The sequence below is a fragment of the Rousettus aegyptiacus genome, unplaced genomic scaffold (assembly GCF_014176215.1).
Source record: "Rousettus aegyptiacus isolate mRouAeg1 unplaced genomic scaffold, mRouAeg1.p scaffold_m13_p_6, whole genome shotgun sequence".
Classification (NCBI taxonomy): Eukaryota; Metazoa; Chordata; class Mammalia; order Chiroptera; family Pteropodidae; genus Rousettus; species Rousettus aegyptiacus.
The window spans coordinates 18,678,642-18,697,539 of record NW_023416309.1 but is presented as its reverse complement, the minus strand read 5'-3'; the positions used below and the strand labels follow the sequence as shown (position 1 = coordinate 18,697,539).

Genomic DNA, 18,898 nt, shown 5'->3' with positions numbered 1-18,898 from the left:
TATTCAAACCTGAAGAATATATGGACTGCTTTAGAGGAAAAAAATAATTTTTCTAAGCCTTCCCAGTGTTGACTTAATTACTTTTGAGTATATTACGTAATTCTTTATAACAAAACATTTTAATAAGTTCTTTGCTAATAGCTCATTTCAAACTATAAAAAGAAAAATTCACAGATTTAAATTTTAGAATAAATATTATTTTGAAAAAGTCTATATTTAAATAATAAATAATGTTGCTTTATTGAAATAAAATTATTTATTAAATCACGAATATAGTACTACTGGCTATTATAGCAGAAGGATGTTAGCATTTGATCACCTGAACCACCACATATTATGTAATGACAGGCATCCTCATGTCATTTTCTTTTTGTTTGAACTTTCATAAAAATTTTCATTCTTAAAATTCACTTTGATATCATTTGTAATTTATCAAATATTTATTCTTCTAAGTAAACTTTAGAATTATTGTGGGCATGTATTTTAAATCAGATAGTTTGAAATTGCATTAAACATATTTATTCAGCAAGGGATGACATCTTTATGAAATTAAGTCTTCTCATCTAGGAACAAGGTATTTATTTTTAATTATTTAATTCTTATTTTATTTCTCTGAATAATTTTAAAAATAGGTTTATGTGATTATTAAAAGTATTTCTAGTTATATTTCATTCTTTCTGGTAATGAAGAGAGTTTTCTTTTCAATTATTAACATTTTACTTTAGTAATGTTTTCTATATCTGGGCTCCTCACTAAATTCTCATTTTCGTTCTCTAAATAAATTTCATTTGAGTGGTTTAGATTTATCAACAAATCACCTTTAAATAATGGTGATTAATTTCTTTTTTCATTATTTTTAAGGCTTCTTTCTTTTACTTGCTAAACAATATAGAATAATTGTGATGATGGAAAGCATTCTGGATTTGTGTCTTTTATTAGAGGATCTGCCTTTAGTATTTCTTTACATTATAAATTGGTTTTGGTTTGTTATTAGACGGTCTTCAGCATGCTTAAGTTTTCTTCTCTTTCTATCGTGTATATATTTTTACCTAGAAAGCTACTGATTTTTATCAAATGCTTATCATGTCTGTGTTTCTACAATCATATAATCTTGCTCTATAATTCTCTTTTAATATAATTAATAATATTGAAATATTGTTAAGTCTAAAATACTCATCTATTCATGAAGTATATGCTATTTTAAACGAAGCAGACAAAATTATAGTTCTAACACATAAATGTACAAATATAGTACAGTGGTGTTCGAGCTTAGCAGCAGTTCCTGCAAATTCGTCAGTTCCCCTACACCCTAAAACCACTCCTCCCCTGCATTTCCTACCTCTCTGGAATATAACACTTTCTAGCCAGCCAGAATATTAAAGTCATCTTAGATCACTTGCTTTCTATGACTCCCACAGTCAATCTGTCCCCACATTCTGTTGATTCTACTTTCTAAACATCTCTCAATTCCAGATCACCCATCCATTGACTTATTTAGGCACTCAATGTCCAACCACTTTTGCTATATTTCTATCATGGAATGTCATGTCCAATATTGCTCCCATACACCCAAAATACCTCTCACACTTCAGTTAGAAAGTGAGTATGACTTCTGTTGCTAAAAATGCTTCCATATTTCCTCATAAATAAGAAAATGGTACCCAAACTCCTTTAAATGGTACATAAAGTCATGCATGATCTCCCCTTTACCCCCGTCATTCTCTTCTTCCATTCCCCATGCATTAACGTTGTCAGTATGTTAGCATTCTTTCCATACACATTGCGATCTCGAATGCCCTCTTGCAGTTAACACATGTCCTTTTATCCTCCTAGCTAATCAGCTTCCTGGCTATGTGCTCCTCCCCTTAATCCCCTCCACTCATTATGTCCTTTCCTCAGAGAAGTCTTTCCTGATTACTGCTCTTATAGAATGAGCTACTCTTAGACTATTAGTTTAGTCATCTTCCATCTCTTCATTTTATCTCTGATTCCTCAGTATTTGGAACAGCACATTGCACAGTGTGGAGACTCAATTTGATTTGGATGTGTGTATATTAAAACTTTAGGTGAACATGAATTGAATTTAGCAATGTATGTGCGGATTCACAAGTTAATACTAAAGGTCAAAGTAAATAAAAGATCACAGTATACTATGCAGGTACTATTCTATATGCATACTGTACTAAAATAAGTACATATATCCCAAGCAAAACCATGAACAATTAGAATAAGTCCAGAGAAGACAGTATGATGAGAACCCTTTCAACAAGGGTACATAACAAGTTTTTCATGATGTTTCAGATCAAGGGAGGACTAGCAACTCAACTACAGGAGCTTGGATTGTTCAGACTAGAGAAGAGAAAAAGTAAGGGAGACAGAATTATTATCTCTAATACTTAGAGTCTTCAACTTAGAGCTGAAAAGAAGAAAAGAAATAAAGTCACAGATCACATAATGAAGAGCCAATTCTTCACCTTAGGCAAGAGGAATTTAAGGAACGTTCACCCATATGATAGAATTCATGTAATAAAATAGCTGTAATTCTTAAGCTTATCCCAGTGTTTCACAAAGAGAAGGGAACGACAGTTTTAAGCACAGGAGTTCCTAGTTCCGTAGAATTATTCTGGGCATTGTAGAACATTTAGCATCTCAAGTTCTCACCCACAAAAATACTATAATGATCCTAGATCACTGGAACAATCAAAATGCCCTCTATCATTTAAAAATGCTTACATTTTAGAACCATTGAAATTGACAAATTCACTCTATGTTTTTGGGACTGTGTAAAATAATTTGAATATTTTTTTAGTTTTCTCAGTAACTAAGCAAGAAAGGAACTGTTATTTCTATGTTAAGATGAAGCAGCAGACAGACTTTTCTGAATCAGATTGCCTGCTTATTTCTCTGACAGCAGAATACTTTAAGGTTTCTCTTAGATTACAAGGTCTATTCAGTTATCTGAGACTCTGTGTAAAGGTTCTGGTATGTTGACTATTGGTTTCACTTTGAAGTATATTTAATGGACAAACCATTCACACTCACGCTCTTGTCTCCTGGTCTGAATTTACTTCTTGTGATATCACTTGGAAATGACCTAGTTTGATGTCCATTCACTCCTGTTTAGAACTATCTCACTGTAGTCAGCCTTAGTATGTAACAATATGTAAAAAAATCCCTCCTTACTAAAATTAATCATTTAAATTAAAAATCCTCTGTAGTTTAAATACAGAGGAAAAAAAAAGGCAAGCTGCCTAAGATCATAAAACAAATGAACTGGAATCAAATTCATGTCAGTACTAAAATCAATAAGTTGAAGATAAAAGAAGTCATATTTTACTTTGTGTAAGGAAAATGTTTATAGGTTATATATAAAAGTATTCTAGGAAAATATCTTAATTTTGATTGCTAAATACAGAGAGTCTATAGAAATCTGGCATTAAGTTACCATAAAATATGATATTCTGCTATGAAAATAATACTAAATCCTAATTTATTGAGCAAATAAGAGTGAGAGATAATATAATTATTAAAAAATCGTGAACTAAAATAAATAGAGAGTATCTGAGTTTGAATCTTAGCTTGACAATTTGTTAATTTCATGACTTTGTGTAGGTTATTCAACCTCCTATACCACAGTTTCCTCATGTTTAAAATGGAGTAATTGTAGTATCTACTTCATCAGGTGTAGATTAAATAAACTAATACGTTAATAGCACTTAGAATATTTTCTGGAACATTAAAAGTTCTCTTTAATTTTAATAGTTTATGATTATAAAGGAAATATATAATTCCAACTCTACCATTTGTTATCTTGGGAGAGTAATTTTCTCTCTCTAGGTTAGCTTTCTTGTGAATAAACAATGATTTAAAAGAATCAGTTCATACATTCTAGTTTTGTAAATAAAAACACAAATAAAATTTTTTTTACCCTGCAAAATTTTCACTAAAATATCTCACTGATGCATCAAAATAAGGGTATCAATTACTGGTTGCACATTTCCTTTTGAATGATACATAACCTTTGTTTTACATCACTATTTTGCTAACACCATAGCAACAGTTATTTTTGGTTGTTCCTTACGTTATAGGTCCTCCTGACAATTGTTCATGGTTAAGGCTCTGTAGCTGCCCTCTTAAGGAATATAAATTTTAGACTGCCTATCATGGCTCTGTTTGCTTAATGAGAAGGGGAAAGGATATAACACTTGTAAGTTAACATCTTCAGAGTTTTAGAATAATCAGTTTGTTGATCTTCTGAGAGACTTGCTCATTAAATGTCCGTTTTATGTCTAAATATAAGATATCTGTCTCTGCAAAATCTATACTCCAACTGCTGCATTTTATCCTGTTAGATGTCTCTTTTAGATCTTGCCTAGTAAAGAATACAAATATTTCCCCCTCCTATTCATTATCACTAAAAGCATTCCAGTATCTTATTTGGCAATAACATGTGTTTACTCAATTTGTGATATGATAGGAAACCTATGTTTTAAGTCATGCTTGTCAATCATTTGAGTTTCTACTAGAGTCGAAGTCTAACTCACAAAATATCACTTTAATAAATCAGTTCAATGAATTATTCCACTCAGCATGAAATAATAATGTCAATGAGAGAATTATATATGTGTGCATGTGTGTGTAATTATTTAATAAATTCAATAAATTGTTTTAGAGTTTACTGGTCATTCTTTTGTTAAAAATTAATTATGCAAAGAGGCTGACACCAAGATACATCATAACTAAAGTGGAAAAGGTTAAAACAAAGAGAAAATCTTAAAAGCAGCAAGAGAAAAGAAGTTAGTTATCCACAACAGAGCTTCCATAAGTCTCTCAGCTGATTTCTCAACAGAAACTGCGGGACCGAAGAGACTGGCATGAAATACTCAAGTGACAAAAAAACAAAGACCTACAACCAAGACTATTCTACCCAGAAAGAATATCATTTAAAATTGAAAGACAGATAAAGAGCTTCCCAGACAAGAAAAATCTAAAGGAATTCATCACCATCAAACTAATATTACAAGAAATTTTAAAGGGACAAGAAAGAAGAAGAAGAAGAAGAAGAAGAAGAAGAAGAAGAAGAAGAAGAAGAAGAAGAAGAAGAAGAAGAAGAAGAAGAAGAAGAAGAAGAAGGAAGAAGAAGAAGAAGAAGAAGAAGAAGAAGAAGAAGAAGAAGAAGAAGAAGAAGAAGAAAAGAAGGAAGAGAGAGAGAGAAAGAAAGAAAGAATATAAATATGCATAATAAAATGTCAATAGCAATGTACTTATCAATAATCACTTTCAATGTAATGGATTAAATGCTGCAATCAAAAGGCATAGGAAGATGAATGGATAAGAAAACAAGACTCATATAATAATAGACTTTTGACAATGGACCCATTTCAGACCAAAAGACACACAAAGACTGAAAGTAAAGGATTGGAAAAAGATTTCATGCAAATATAATGGAAAAAAGGGTAGCAAGATTTATATCAGACATAATAGACTTTAAAACAAAGACTATAATAACAAAGAAGGATATTTCATAATGGTAAAGGAATCAATCCAACAAGAGGATATGATCTTTGTAAACATTTATGCAAGCAATATTGGAGCACCTAAATACATAAATAAAGCAAATATTAACTGACATAAAGGGAGAAATTGGTAGTAATACAGTCATAGTAGGGAACTTTAACACCCCATTGATGTCAAGGGATAAATCTTCAAGACAGAAATCAATAAGGAAACAGTTGCCTTAAATGACACATTAGATCAGATGGATTTACTTGATATTTTTAGAGCATTTTACTCCAAAACAGCAGAATATACATTCTTTTCAAGAGCACATGGAATATTTTCCAAGATAGACCACATGTTAAGTCACAAAACAAGTCTCAATAAATATAAGAAGATTGAAATTATATCTAGCATCTTCTCCAACAACAATGGTATGAAACCAGAAATCAATTACAAGAAAAAAAAATGAAAACACACAAACAAATGGAGGCTAAACAGTAAATGTGCTTCTAAACAGTAAATGAGTTAACAATGAGATGAAGGGAGAAATCAAAAGATATCAACCTCAAATCTGTGGAACACAGTGAAAGTAATTTAAGATGGAAATTTATAGCAATATAGGCCTATCTCAAGAAACAAGAAAAATCTCAAATAAACAATCTAACCTTACACATAAAGGAACTAGAAAAGAACAACAAACTCCAAAGTGAGTAGAAGGAAGGAAATAATAAAGATCAGAGCAGAAATAAATGAAATAGAGTCTTAAAAAAAATACAAAAGATAAATGAAAACATGAGCTTATTCTTTGTAAAGATAAAATTGATAAGCCTTTAATCAGATTCATCAAGAATAAATGAGGACCCAAATAAATAAATAAAATAATAAATGAAAGAGAAGTGACAACTGACACCACAGCAATACAAAGGATTATAAGAAAATACTACAAACAATTAAATACTAACAAACTGGACAATGTGGAAGAAATGGATAAATTTGCAGAAACATACACACTTCCTAGACTGAATTAAGAAGAAGTAGAAAATCTGAACAGACCAATTACTACTAATGAAATCTAATCAGCAATCAAAAAATTCCCAACAAACAAAAGTCTTGGACCAGATGGCTTCATAGGCAAATTTTATCAAAGATGAAAAGAATTATTATCTATCCTTCCGAAGCTATCCCAAAAAGTTCAAGAAAATGACAGTCTCCTAAGCTCATTTTATGAGGTTACCATTACTCTGATTCCAAAGCCAAAGACATAAAAAAAAAAAAAAATTATAGCCCGATATCCCTGATGAACATAGATGCAAAAATCCTCAACAAAATATTAGCAAACTGAATTCAGCAATACATTAAAAAGATCATATACTATGATCAAGTGGGATTCATTCCTAGGATGCAGGGTTAGTTCAATATTCACGAATCAATTAACATGATACCTCACAAACAAAATGAAACATAAAAATCATATGATTATATCAATAGATGAAGAAAACATGTTTCATGAAACCCAGCATCCATTTATAATAAAATCTCTCGGCAAAGTGAGAATAGAGGAAACATAATGAAGACCATATATGACAAACCCACAGCCACCATCATAGTCAAGGATGGAAAGCTAGAAGTGTTTTCCTTAAGATTAGGAACAAGACAGGAATGTCCACTTTCACTACTTTTATTCAACATGATACTGGAAGTCATAGCTTCCAAATTCAAAAGAAGAAAAACTGTCATTGTTTGCAGATAACATAACACTATATATTGAGAACCCAAAGATTCTACCAAAAAAAGCGATCAGAATTGATAAATTTAGTAAAATGGCAAGATACAAAATTAATACTCAAAAACTAGTTGCATTTTTTTATATACCAGTAACAAATTATCCAAAAGAAAAATTAAGAAAATAATCCCACTTACAATTGCATCAAAAAAATTCCCTAGAAATAAAACTAGCCGAGGATGTAAAAGCCCTGTACTTGGAAAACTTTAAGACATTGAAGGAAGAAACTGAAGAAGATACAAATAAATGGAAACATATACCTTGTTCATGAATAGGAAGAATTAACATCATCAAAATGTTCATACTCCCCAAAGCAATCTACAGATTCTATGCAATCCCTATTAAAATACCAATGGCATTTTTCAGAGAGCAAAATAAATAATCCTAAAATTTATATGGAACCAAGAAAATATCCTGAATAGACACAGTAATTTTGAGAAAGAAGAACAAAGTTGGACATATCACACTACCTGATATCAAACTATACTACAAGCCCAGAGTAATCAAAACAGCATGATACTGGCATAAAAACAGACATCTGGATCAATGGAAAAGAAAGGAGAGCTCAGAAATAAACCCATGCCTCTATGGAGTTAATTAATCTATGATAAAGGAGACAAAATATACAATGGGGTAAAGATAGTCTATTCAATAAATGGTAGTGGGAACACTAAACAGATACATGCAAAAGCAATGAAACCAGACCACCCTCTTATACCACGTTCAAGAATAAACTCAAATTGTATTAAAACTGAGATGAAAGACTTAAAACCATAAAACTCTTAGAAGAAAACATAGGCAATAAACTCTGACACTGCTCTTAGTTATACATTTTTTTCCTAATATATCTCCTTGGGCGAAGGGAACAAGAAAAAATAATCAAATAGGATTACATCAAACTAAATTTTTTTTTGCACAGCAAAGGGAACTATCGATAGAATGAAAAGGCAACCTACTGAAAGGGAGAAGTAAATATTCAAAATTTATAAAGATCTCACACAACTCAGCATCAATAAAACCTAACAATACAATTAAGAAATGAGCAGAGAACCTGAATAGACATTTCTCCAAAGATGACACAGATGGCCAATAGATATATGAAAAAAAAAAAAAAGTTCAATGTCATTAATCATCAGAGAAATGCAAATTAAATTCACAATGAGATATCACTTCACACCTATCAGAATGGTCATCATCAATAAATCAACAAACAAGAAGTGTTGGCAAGGATGTGGAAAAAGGGATCCCTCATGTATTATTGGTGGAACTATAATTTATTGTGGCCACTATGGAAAAGAGTATGGAGGTTCCTCAAAATATTAAAAATAGAACTACCGTATGACTCAGCTGTTCCACTTCTGGGTATTTATCTGACGAAATCCAAAACACAAATTCAAAAAGATATATGCATCCCTATGTTTATTGTAGCATTATTTACAACAGACAAAATATAGAAGCAACTTAAGTGCCCACCAATAGACAATTGGATAAGGAAGAGGTGGTACATATACACAAGGGAATATTGCTAGACCATAAAAAAGAATAAAATCTTACCATTTGCAACAACATGGATGGACCTGGAAGATATTATGCTAAGTGAAATATATCAGACAGAGAAAGACAAATACCATATGATCTCACTTATATGTGGAATCTGAAGAACAAAATAAATGAACTAACAAAGCAGAAACCAACTCACCAATACAGAGAGGAAACTGATGGTTACCAAATGGGAGGAGATTTTGGAGATCCATGCAGGGAAAAAGGTGAAGGGATTAAGAAGTACAAATTAGTAGTTACAAAATAGTCACAGGGATGTGAAATACAGCATAGGGATTATAGTCAGTAATATTGTGATAACTATATATAGTGTCAGGTGGGAACTAGATTACTCGGGAGATCACTTTGTGTATTATATAAATGTCTAACCACTATGCTGTACACCTGAACCTAATATAAAATAATATTGAATGTCAACTGTAATTGAAAAAAAAAAGGAAAAGAAGAAGAAATATAAATTTGGTTATTGATTCAGAAAAATTGAATAATGTTTTTATTATATTCCAGGTACTGTATTGAGCATAAAAATGTTTTTAAATTAAGATACCATGTCTTCTGCCCTTCACAAAAAGATCATAGTCAGATAAAGTAAAATAATTCTTAAAAAAAAATCACCTTTTGAAAGAATTATTATTTTGGGGACTGGTATGTAGGGAGGGAGGAAGAGAGAGAGAATAAAACATTATGCAGACATTAACAGTAATGAAGTATTGATTCATGGAACTACATGGATAAATTTTGAAAACATGCTAAATGAAAAATACACAATAACAAAAGCCATACTTTCTGTTTATAGAAATGCCTAGAATAGGCAAATCCATAGAGACAAAAAGTAGATTAGGGGATACTAGGGACTGGGGAAAGGAGGAATGGAAACTGTTATTGGGTATGGGATTTCTTTTTTGAGGTGGTGAAAATATTCTAGAATAGATGGTAATAATAGTCACCCAACTCTGCAAATATATTAGAAACTACCTACCAAATTATACTTTTCAATAGAGTGAACTATGAATTATATGTGAATTATATTTTTAAAGTAAAAATAACTAATGAATATGTACACATATACATAAAACATACATATAACCTGGTCATTATTAGGTGCTTAACAAATATTTGCCAAATGGTTAAAATGACTAAAGGAACAAAATATATAATATACATATTACAAAGGAAACAAAAAGAAAAAAAAGTCTATATTAGTTATAGATTGGTGATGAAATATAAGTGGTTTCTACTGTCCGTGGCATGGTTTTCTACTGCCATAATTTTGTTATTTTTATTATCAGAAAAAATGTAATAAGTGTGTTTTAAAATTAATTATAAAAATGGTTCGTAATACCTAACTATGAGTGGTGAACACATATATATACTGTTGAAATAAACACTTGAAACATTGGATTTTGTTGATCAATGTCACTCCAATAATTTTTAATTAAAAAAATTGTTCTTAATCTCTTGCTATGACCTAAATAACATTAATTTATATATAAAAGCATTTTCTAAAAGGAAAAATTTCTAGAAATATGTCCAAATATTGGACCAAGGTTCTCTTTGGTATATACAAAAGTGATATGTCTTTTCTACAAAGCATTCATTTATCCTTTATCTTAATTCTACTAACATTAATTTACTAGTCTCTATCTATCTAAAGTGTTTTCAATATTAGCAGCATATATGATTGCTTAGACAGTGTTAATTACCTAGAGATATATCTGAAGAAAATTTATATCTTTGTACGCACGTGTGCATGCACACACAATTGTAAACAAAAATCTAGGTCTAATCAAATGCATAGGTTCCTGAATGTATAAGCAGCAAATCTATAGATTTTATTATGATATGCTTTTTTAAAAAAAAAACTGTGATTAGATGTGTTTGGCATTTTAAAATAATGGAAGATATAACATGACGGGTTAAACAATTTTAAAACCCAGAAGCCTGTACAAAGTATGGCATGTCAAATTATTTCCAAATGTATAATGTTTTGCCATCAGGTCCTATATCTTTAGCAGCATATTCCAACAATAAATATCTGATTGAGTATAAGAGTTTGGACAACAGAGATCAATACAAAACAAAGCAGTAGAATTTAATGGGAATTGGTATGGGAAAAGTGATAAGGGAAACAAATAGGCTGAGAAATCCAAGCATTCAGGAGTTCACCACAACTGAAAATTCGGAAGGGTGTCAATTTGCAATAGAAAACCAACAATATACTTAACCACTCAGCTTTACTACATACTAAAGGGCGCTGTCCATTTTTGATAGCGTTGCTTTGAATTGTAAAAGCAAATGATTCCTAAGTTTTTACTGTTATTTCTAGAGACTGAAAGGACATTATGCTTGTCACCCTATGAAGATGTTCCTTGTGATCTTGAGCAGAGTAAATTGCTTCCTTTTCTCTGTGAACACTTGGTACAGTACACGTACTTATTATACTATTTATTATGTTTATGCAATAATTTTCACATCATCTCCTCTAGTCAACAAAAGCTCCTTAAGAACTTATTTAGCTCTAGGGTCATAGCGCCGAGCACACAGTAGCTGCGAAATAAGTTTTGGCTGAAAGAAGGAACGAATGGAGTATTGTTCTGTAATATGTAGTTATCCTATATATTTTATGAAGCACAATAAATACATTGTTCACAGTCTAGAGTATAATTACAGCTACCATGCTTAGTCCAGTGTAAACAGTGATTCTAGAGATGACAAATATTCAATATAAAAATTGTCATTTTCTTGTCCCACACTCAGGGCAGAGATTTTAAATCAATCATGACATTTTTATCATAGAGTTAGAGTAGGTCTTCAGAATCTTCATCATAGGGTACCGGAAAGCCACCACAAGAATTCTAACCAACTTCTTTTTCTGATCTCCCAGTCTCAGAGTAATCTCCTTTGATAACTCATTAATGTTGAAAATTTAATGAAACATAACCCTTTGCCTGTATGTATCAAGAGTTCTATAAAACACAACATTAAACTCCTTACGTGTCCTAGAATTTTTTCGTAATGTCATGTTTAATGAGGCTCCAGTGACATTTCCTGTAGCCTGCAATTAAATGTTTTCAATAGTAGACTATTATCAATAGTCTTTTTAACCATAGGGCAAAGGTCCCATTTAAAAAAATTACGACATTTACATTTTTATGAAAATAAACGGGAAGTGAAGAAATATAAATGCATGCTTGCGTATGAAGACTCAAACTATCCTTCTGCCAATGAGGCCTGACAAGAAAGAAGCTGCTGCCTTAGCTGCAGAGAGCAGGCCCTGCTGATCTATTTAGCAAGTAAGAACCCTTTGCATTACTGTAGGTGAGAGGATTATCGAGAGATTATCGTCTTCCCGTCTTCCTGCTGCTCTGAAGCACCTGATGTGAAGGCCACCACAAAGAAAGCTGCGGTATTTAATTGAAGCAGTAAAAGACAGAATAAGAAAGGTTCTATGGCTGAGCATACTGAGAAGACAAGTAAAATTACTACTCCCTGAAAAACTAGGATTTGTGAGTCTTAGCAGGAGGCCTGCAACAGCTCTGGTAGTAGCATAGTCCCAGACCAGTCTTCCAGGACCTCCAACAAATGCAGAAGTCTATCTAGGAGTTAGAAAAGTTCATTTATCAACAACTTGTCCACAATCCTTGCTTGTGGTGAGAAATGAGCAGTGACTCTGAGAGAATTCCAATGGTAGAAGTTAGCTCTAGCTGATTTAAAAAAAAAAAAATGAACCTGATAATCTTAAAAGTTCTACTTCTTCATAAACTCCATGTGGTCATTAAGGCAAAATACTATGTGCAAATCCTTTTTTTATTTTTTTTTAATTCAAATAGATGTTTTATATGAATTTTTAAAAACATTTTTTAAAACATCACCTCTTTAAAAAGTATGGAAGTAGCCATTCTTCCGGAAGAAGAATGTATGTAGAGTTGTGGTGGAGGGCTGGTGGGAAGGAAGCTGGAGGCTCAGGAAATGGTACAATGGCCATTAGAATGTGTGAGCAGCATGTGAGGTAGTGAGTGCAGTTGAAACATTGTCTACTATTATCAGAATCATGGCTGATGCATCGGTTAGTTTATCATACTAGATACTAGGAATCATAGTAATAATAAGAACAACTAACGTTTATTGGGCAGGTTTTTGTGTCAGGTACTATGCTGGGCACTTCCCATGCTTTATTTTAACTGATTTTCAAATCAAATTTAGGAGGTAAACATTATTATCTAAATTTTATGGATCAAAATACCAAAGGCTCAGAGAGGCTAAACGATACTCATAATGTCACATTATCAATAATTAGAGGGGCCAGAATCAAATCTAAGAAGTTTAAGTTTAGAACATGCAATTATCCAGGAATTAAAGTTGAAAAGTTATCGTATTTTTATCAAGGGTCTTAAAAGCCAAAATGAATTCAAATTTTATAGTGGACAGATAGAAAGAAAATGTGACTGTTCTTTCCTTAGCACTAGAAGATAGAAGAACCCTGTGGACATGCCAGGTCCCCCTATTTTTACCCAGGGAGTAGGTCCAAGTTCATGTCTTAATAGTTAAGGAACGTTGTGTTAAAGAAACAGTGCAGGGTTCTTATTCAGGATTTCCTTGCTTAATTTTACATGTTTCAATTCCTAGGAAGGTTTGATAGTATATAAGAATGGGACAGTGGCCTGTGTAGAGACATCTGTACACTGTCATCCTACTTGTACCAGTTTGTGATATTGTAGCTAGCAACTTGCACAAAGTTCAAGCTAAACTATATGGTGATTCAAGTCATGGATCAGAGCACAGCTAAGCATTTAGCCTCTATTACTGAACCACAGATGTGACTAAATTATGACTGTCAAAGGCCTTAAGGTCTTGAAAGGATTTCTTGGAATCTGTCATTCAAATTCTTACTGATTTGTTTAGAAATTCTTCTTTGCAGAAACATTGGTACACTGAAACAATAAATGTGATACCTAAGATGAATAGGCAAGATAGTAAATATCTTGAAAATTATTTGAGGAGAATATGAGGTATACGTTTCAGAAGATTAAAGACATGCAAAATTCAGACATAAAGTTAAGTATACTTTCCTTTTGATTTGTGGATGGAACTTCCATTTGTTATTTAAAAAGCAGATAGTATGAGGGGAAATATCAGACAAACCCAAATGGAAGGAAATGGCACAAACTACCTAACTAGTAATCCTCAAAATTGTCAAGGTCATAAAAAAAAAAGGAAGGAAGAAAGAAAGAAAGAAAGAAAGAAAGAAAGAAAGAAAGAAAGAAAGAAAGAAAGAAAGAAAGAAAGAAAGAAAGAAAGAAAAAAAAAGAAAAAAGAAAAGTCTGAGAAACCATTGTAGTTGAAGGAGCCTAAGGAGACTTGGAGACTCAATGTAATGTGGTCTCTTGAATGAGATCCTGGAACAAAAAAAGGATATTAGATAAAAACTAAGAAAATCTAAATTGAGTCTTGAGTTTGGATAATAGTAATATACTGTCAGTTTCTTAGTTTTCACAAATGCACCATGGTTATACAAGATGTTAACAATGGAAGAAACTATTGGAACTCTGTAATATTCTTGCAATTTTTCTGAAAAGTTAAAATTTTATAATGTTTATTTTAAAATATTAAAATCCTCCCTCCTCACACACATACACATATACACACACCAGAGAGTACCCTTCCAAATGACCAATTAAAAGCATATTCATTAGCACTTAAACAGTGACTGACATATAGTGGGGATTCAACAAATGTATGTTTGAATGAATGATGAATAAAGTGGATCCTATTCCCTAGTTTAAAAAAATCCTCGATTATTCCTCATATCTTAAATCTACCCTCAGCCTAATTTTCAAGAGCCTCCACAGCTAGCTGAACTTTATTTTCTACAGATCATCAACATACCACATCTGTCCAAGTCAAAGAAGTCTGCTCACTCTCCCAGTACTGTGCAGTATTTATACCTCACTTAGTTCTGTAGTCCCGCTGCCGGCAAACTGAAATGCTCCTCCAGCTCATTCCACCTGTTGCAGGCTGAATTCAAGCTCCCCCACCTCCAAATATTGTTCTTAAACACTCCTGTCTTTTCTTGAAATCTCCCTTCTTTGAATTCCTACTGTATACTATTTCAGTTTAACAAGTGTATATAAAATCGATTAGAGTGGTCGATCTAATGTATAAATTTTGTTTCCCTTTTGATCCAACAGTCATTTAAGAGAGATTTTTAGACTGGGAGGGGTGGGAAGAAGGGATTACAAAAGGACACAAGAAAAATTTGGGGAATGATCAATATGTTCCTTATCTTGATTATGGTGATAGTTTCATAAATGTAGACATATATCAACCTTAACCAAATTGTACACCTCATACGTGTGCAAGTTATTGTTATGTCCATCATAGAGTGATAAAGCTGTCTAAAAAATATCTATGTGATTAAATTTTTGGCTTCTAATTTGTTTATTTGTAGTTTTATATAATTATTATAAGATATGATTGATATTATTTTCTGAGTTTTAGGTTAAAAATAAACCTCAGTAAATTCTAATTATTGAAAATATTATAAACCACTTAAGCCAAGGTATGAGTGTTCTCCAATATTAAATAATTTGACATATTTTATCTTATCAATCTGTTAAGGACTAAGTTAAAGTCTCTTACTACTTGGTATCCTGGTAACCTTCAAATTGACTGTACTTTTTAAACAAATTAACAATTAGATTTTCACCATGGACTTATACCAACTATGTGCCATGGAGTCACATCTTCATCAGGCTCTTTATCCTTTACAGCATCCTCAACGAGCTTAACCCAAAGCCTTCAACCACTTTCAAATAACTACTCCCAACCCTCACACACTTTTATCTGGAACAGTGACATGACTTGTGTGACTGAACTCTATCAAGTTACTTATGATTTGTCAAGAACTGACTACATCCGGATATTGCAAGCCTCACGAACCAGCTCCTGTGGCATCTATTCTCACTCTGGGTAATTGGTAAGAGGTCCCAACCTCAGAATGAAGGTGGCACAGGATCCAGCTGCAGTCTTCCCATTATGGATCAGTCTCTTCAACCAGTTTCCCATTTAGGTCCATTCCCAATTCAGTAGCCTCCTATCTTCTGCTCTATTGTTGACTCATGTCCCTTTGCAAATTTTACACATTTTTTTTTTTTTTGACCTGGACCACATGAGTAATGATGCTTCATTAAACACTAAATCGGCTCCACCTTCTGGCCCTGCTTCACCAAGCTCACTTACCTTATTCATCCTGGTATGTTAATTAACTTACTTTCTCTCATGACTTGCACCATCTCATCCACCTAAACTATTAATAATGACACTTATAATTTTTGCATTTTAATTGACAAAAAGTTCACTCCATTTTGATCTTCTTTTTATACCTTACATACAGCAAGATTTTCTTACTATCCAATACAGTGAAAAGAGCTTCATGACTGAAGGCTGAAAACTCTCTGAGTCCTGGTTCTGTCACTGACTAGCTATACTATCTGGAATAATTACTAAACTTCATAAGCTGCAGTTTCCTCATATTTCAATCGGCATTGTGAGAGTTAAAGTAATGCAGATAAAATGTTCTCTGACTATAAAATGCTATACAAATAGATATTGCAAATAGACAAAGTAAATTTATTCTTGATGCACGTATATTTCTTTGAGCGCTCCTTAAATTTAAGTAAAATACTCTATTTCTTAGACTAAAAGCTACCAAACCTTTCTTAAAGCCTTACAGTAGTTTGACAGATATAAAAGTAGAGACAAAAAAATGCCTTTCTGAATACTAGAGCTTTATGTTCGAGAAGAAGCTGAGAAGATATAAAACACAGGCTCACTTCAATATAGAGAAGTGGATAAAATTGAGGTACTAATCAAAATGTTTGAAGACTGTCATCCTTCTAAGAATAATGCAATGCTTAAGAGACATGTGTTCAACATCTGCAAACCAAAAGCAAATGAAAAATTCTATTAGCTTGTACCAGAAATGTGAATACTCAGCTGAAACTAAGACTATTGTAGGGGGTATAATTCAAAGTAATATCAGGATGGAAATGATGAGTGAGGAGAAAAGGTAAAAATTATTACATAAACACAATTTATTTTGGAAAAGCATGTAAGCACATGCAAGGCAGCAAATTCTAAACTTTCTCTTGGTAATTGAATAGCAGAGTCAGCACTGGGTTTCAGAAGAAAATCAGAAACCAAAGTAATCCAAAGCAGTTTCATCTGTGAAATATTTCCTGATTCCCCCAGGCCAATTTAGGTACTTTATTCTTCATGCTCCAATTGTCCTTGCACTTACCTCCATTGTAACCATTACCACAATGTACTACAGCCATCTGTGCATGGGCTTGTTTCACTTGTTGCCCTTTTTGAAAGGCAGAAAACATGTCTTTTCTACTTTGTGTCCCCAGTGCCAAGCATGTCACCTACTACATGGTGGTCAATAAATTGTTATGAAACAATGAAGGAAATACATTTTAGCCAGTAACATGTCTGATAATATATCTCAGATTCTTCTCAGGACAGATACACTCATTTTAAAATACTTAAATGTTAGTGCATGGCTTGTGGAAACAGCCTCATTATTTTATTGAAACTCAACAGTTTTGTGCAGTTCTAATATAGACAAAGTTTTAGGAGCCCGTCATTTGATGAGTCATAATCTGGGCAAGATCATTCATGTGGTTGATTTCTGATGCCAGTGAAAGCCAAGTCACAGAGTCAGACCCCACACATGTCAGACAGAGCAGCTACAGAAGGTTTGGCAGGTTGTATACTACACAGCTCTAGGGATATACCCATTCACATAGAATATATACGAAGAATCATGTAATGCAACATGAACAACCCACACGATAGTACTGATGTCAGGTAGTTTGTTGATGATGAAATTAGCCTATATTGCAGTCAAATAGTTATCCCCATTCCCTCAGCAATTTCACAAATGTGTGCTTTTGTTTAAACAATAATTGACACTTCATGGGTGTCAATTTTTCAATGACTATAAAAAAAATGACTTTTTCACATCTCATAAATTTCTCTCATGGAACACCAACCAGTTCTGTGGGTTGTTAATAGATACCCTAGTAAAAGTGACTGAGGGGTGAATGGAGTCAAAGAACACGGGAATAAACAAAATTAAGCAAAAATTATTTTATTAGAATTCTCCAGAACCTCTAATATATAAAAGACATTATATTACACAGTGTATCTCAAATTTATTTTACCCCAAACACTTTCTCAAGAAACATTTTGCAAGATTAGTGAGATTTCATGGACCACAGTCAAAAACACTGCTTTAGAACACAGCACTCATCCCTATTTGCCTTAGATCTCCACTTGCCTATCAGAAGCTGTGAGGACATAACCAAGGATCTGTGTTTTGAATAAGCACCCAAGTCTATTTCTGTGTGGCCAAATGGGCACTACTCAGTGAACTCACATTTGGGAACAACTACATGCTTTAGCCCAGTTTCTTACCACTAAAATTTCTGTTCTCAGAACTTAAGTTTCTGTGGCTCATCCTTCACAGGCCCCCAAATCTCACATATCTTTAAGTAAGTATGCTAAAAAAAAAAAAAAAAAAAAAAAAAGTGTGATTTTTAGTTTCAGTCTTATAGGTTCATATTTCTGACACTGCTAGCAAGGCTTTTTACTTGTTGAATCTAGAATTTAAATATGCATACCGATGGGGATTAAAACAGTATTAAGATGTTCAAAATGCAAATAAACACCTGGAGGCTTTTCCTCCCTAGAGTTCTTTTACACAAGAATCATGGAAGATTAGATTTAAAAGGAGTACCTAGAAGGTTAAATTATTTACCTGGCGTCAAAGAGCTCATTAGTGGCAAAACTGGGTCTTAAATGCAGAATTCTGACTCTGCTCTCTCTTCTACTCAAATCAAGACAGTGTCTAGAAATCAGTTCTGAATACCTACATCTCTCACAGCTATGAATCTATTCCTCGGGCAGGTTCTATGTCCTCAAATTGGGAATAGTAATAAAAAAAAAAAAAAAGATTTTTGTTTTATTTGCTTATTAACAATAGCTTAAAAA

At 32.6% G+C, this 18,898-nt stretch overlaps 1 protein-coding gene across 3 annotated transcripts in view; it reads right to left on the bottom strand.

Moving 5' to 3' along the window:
* CTNNA3 (catenin alpha 3) overlaps positions 1–18,898 on the bottom strand; it is a 1,366,626-nt gene that overhangs the window by 688,618 nt on the left and 659,110 nt on the right. The gene's annotated exons all lie outside the window — the stretch shown is intronic.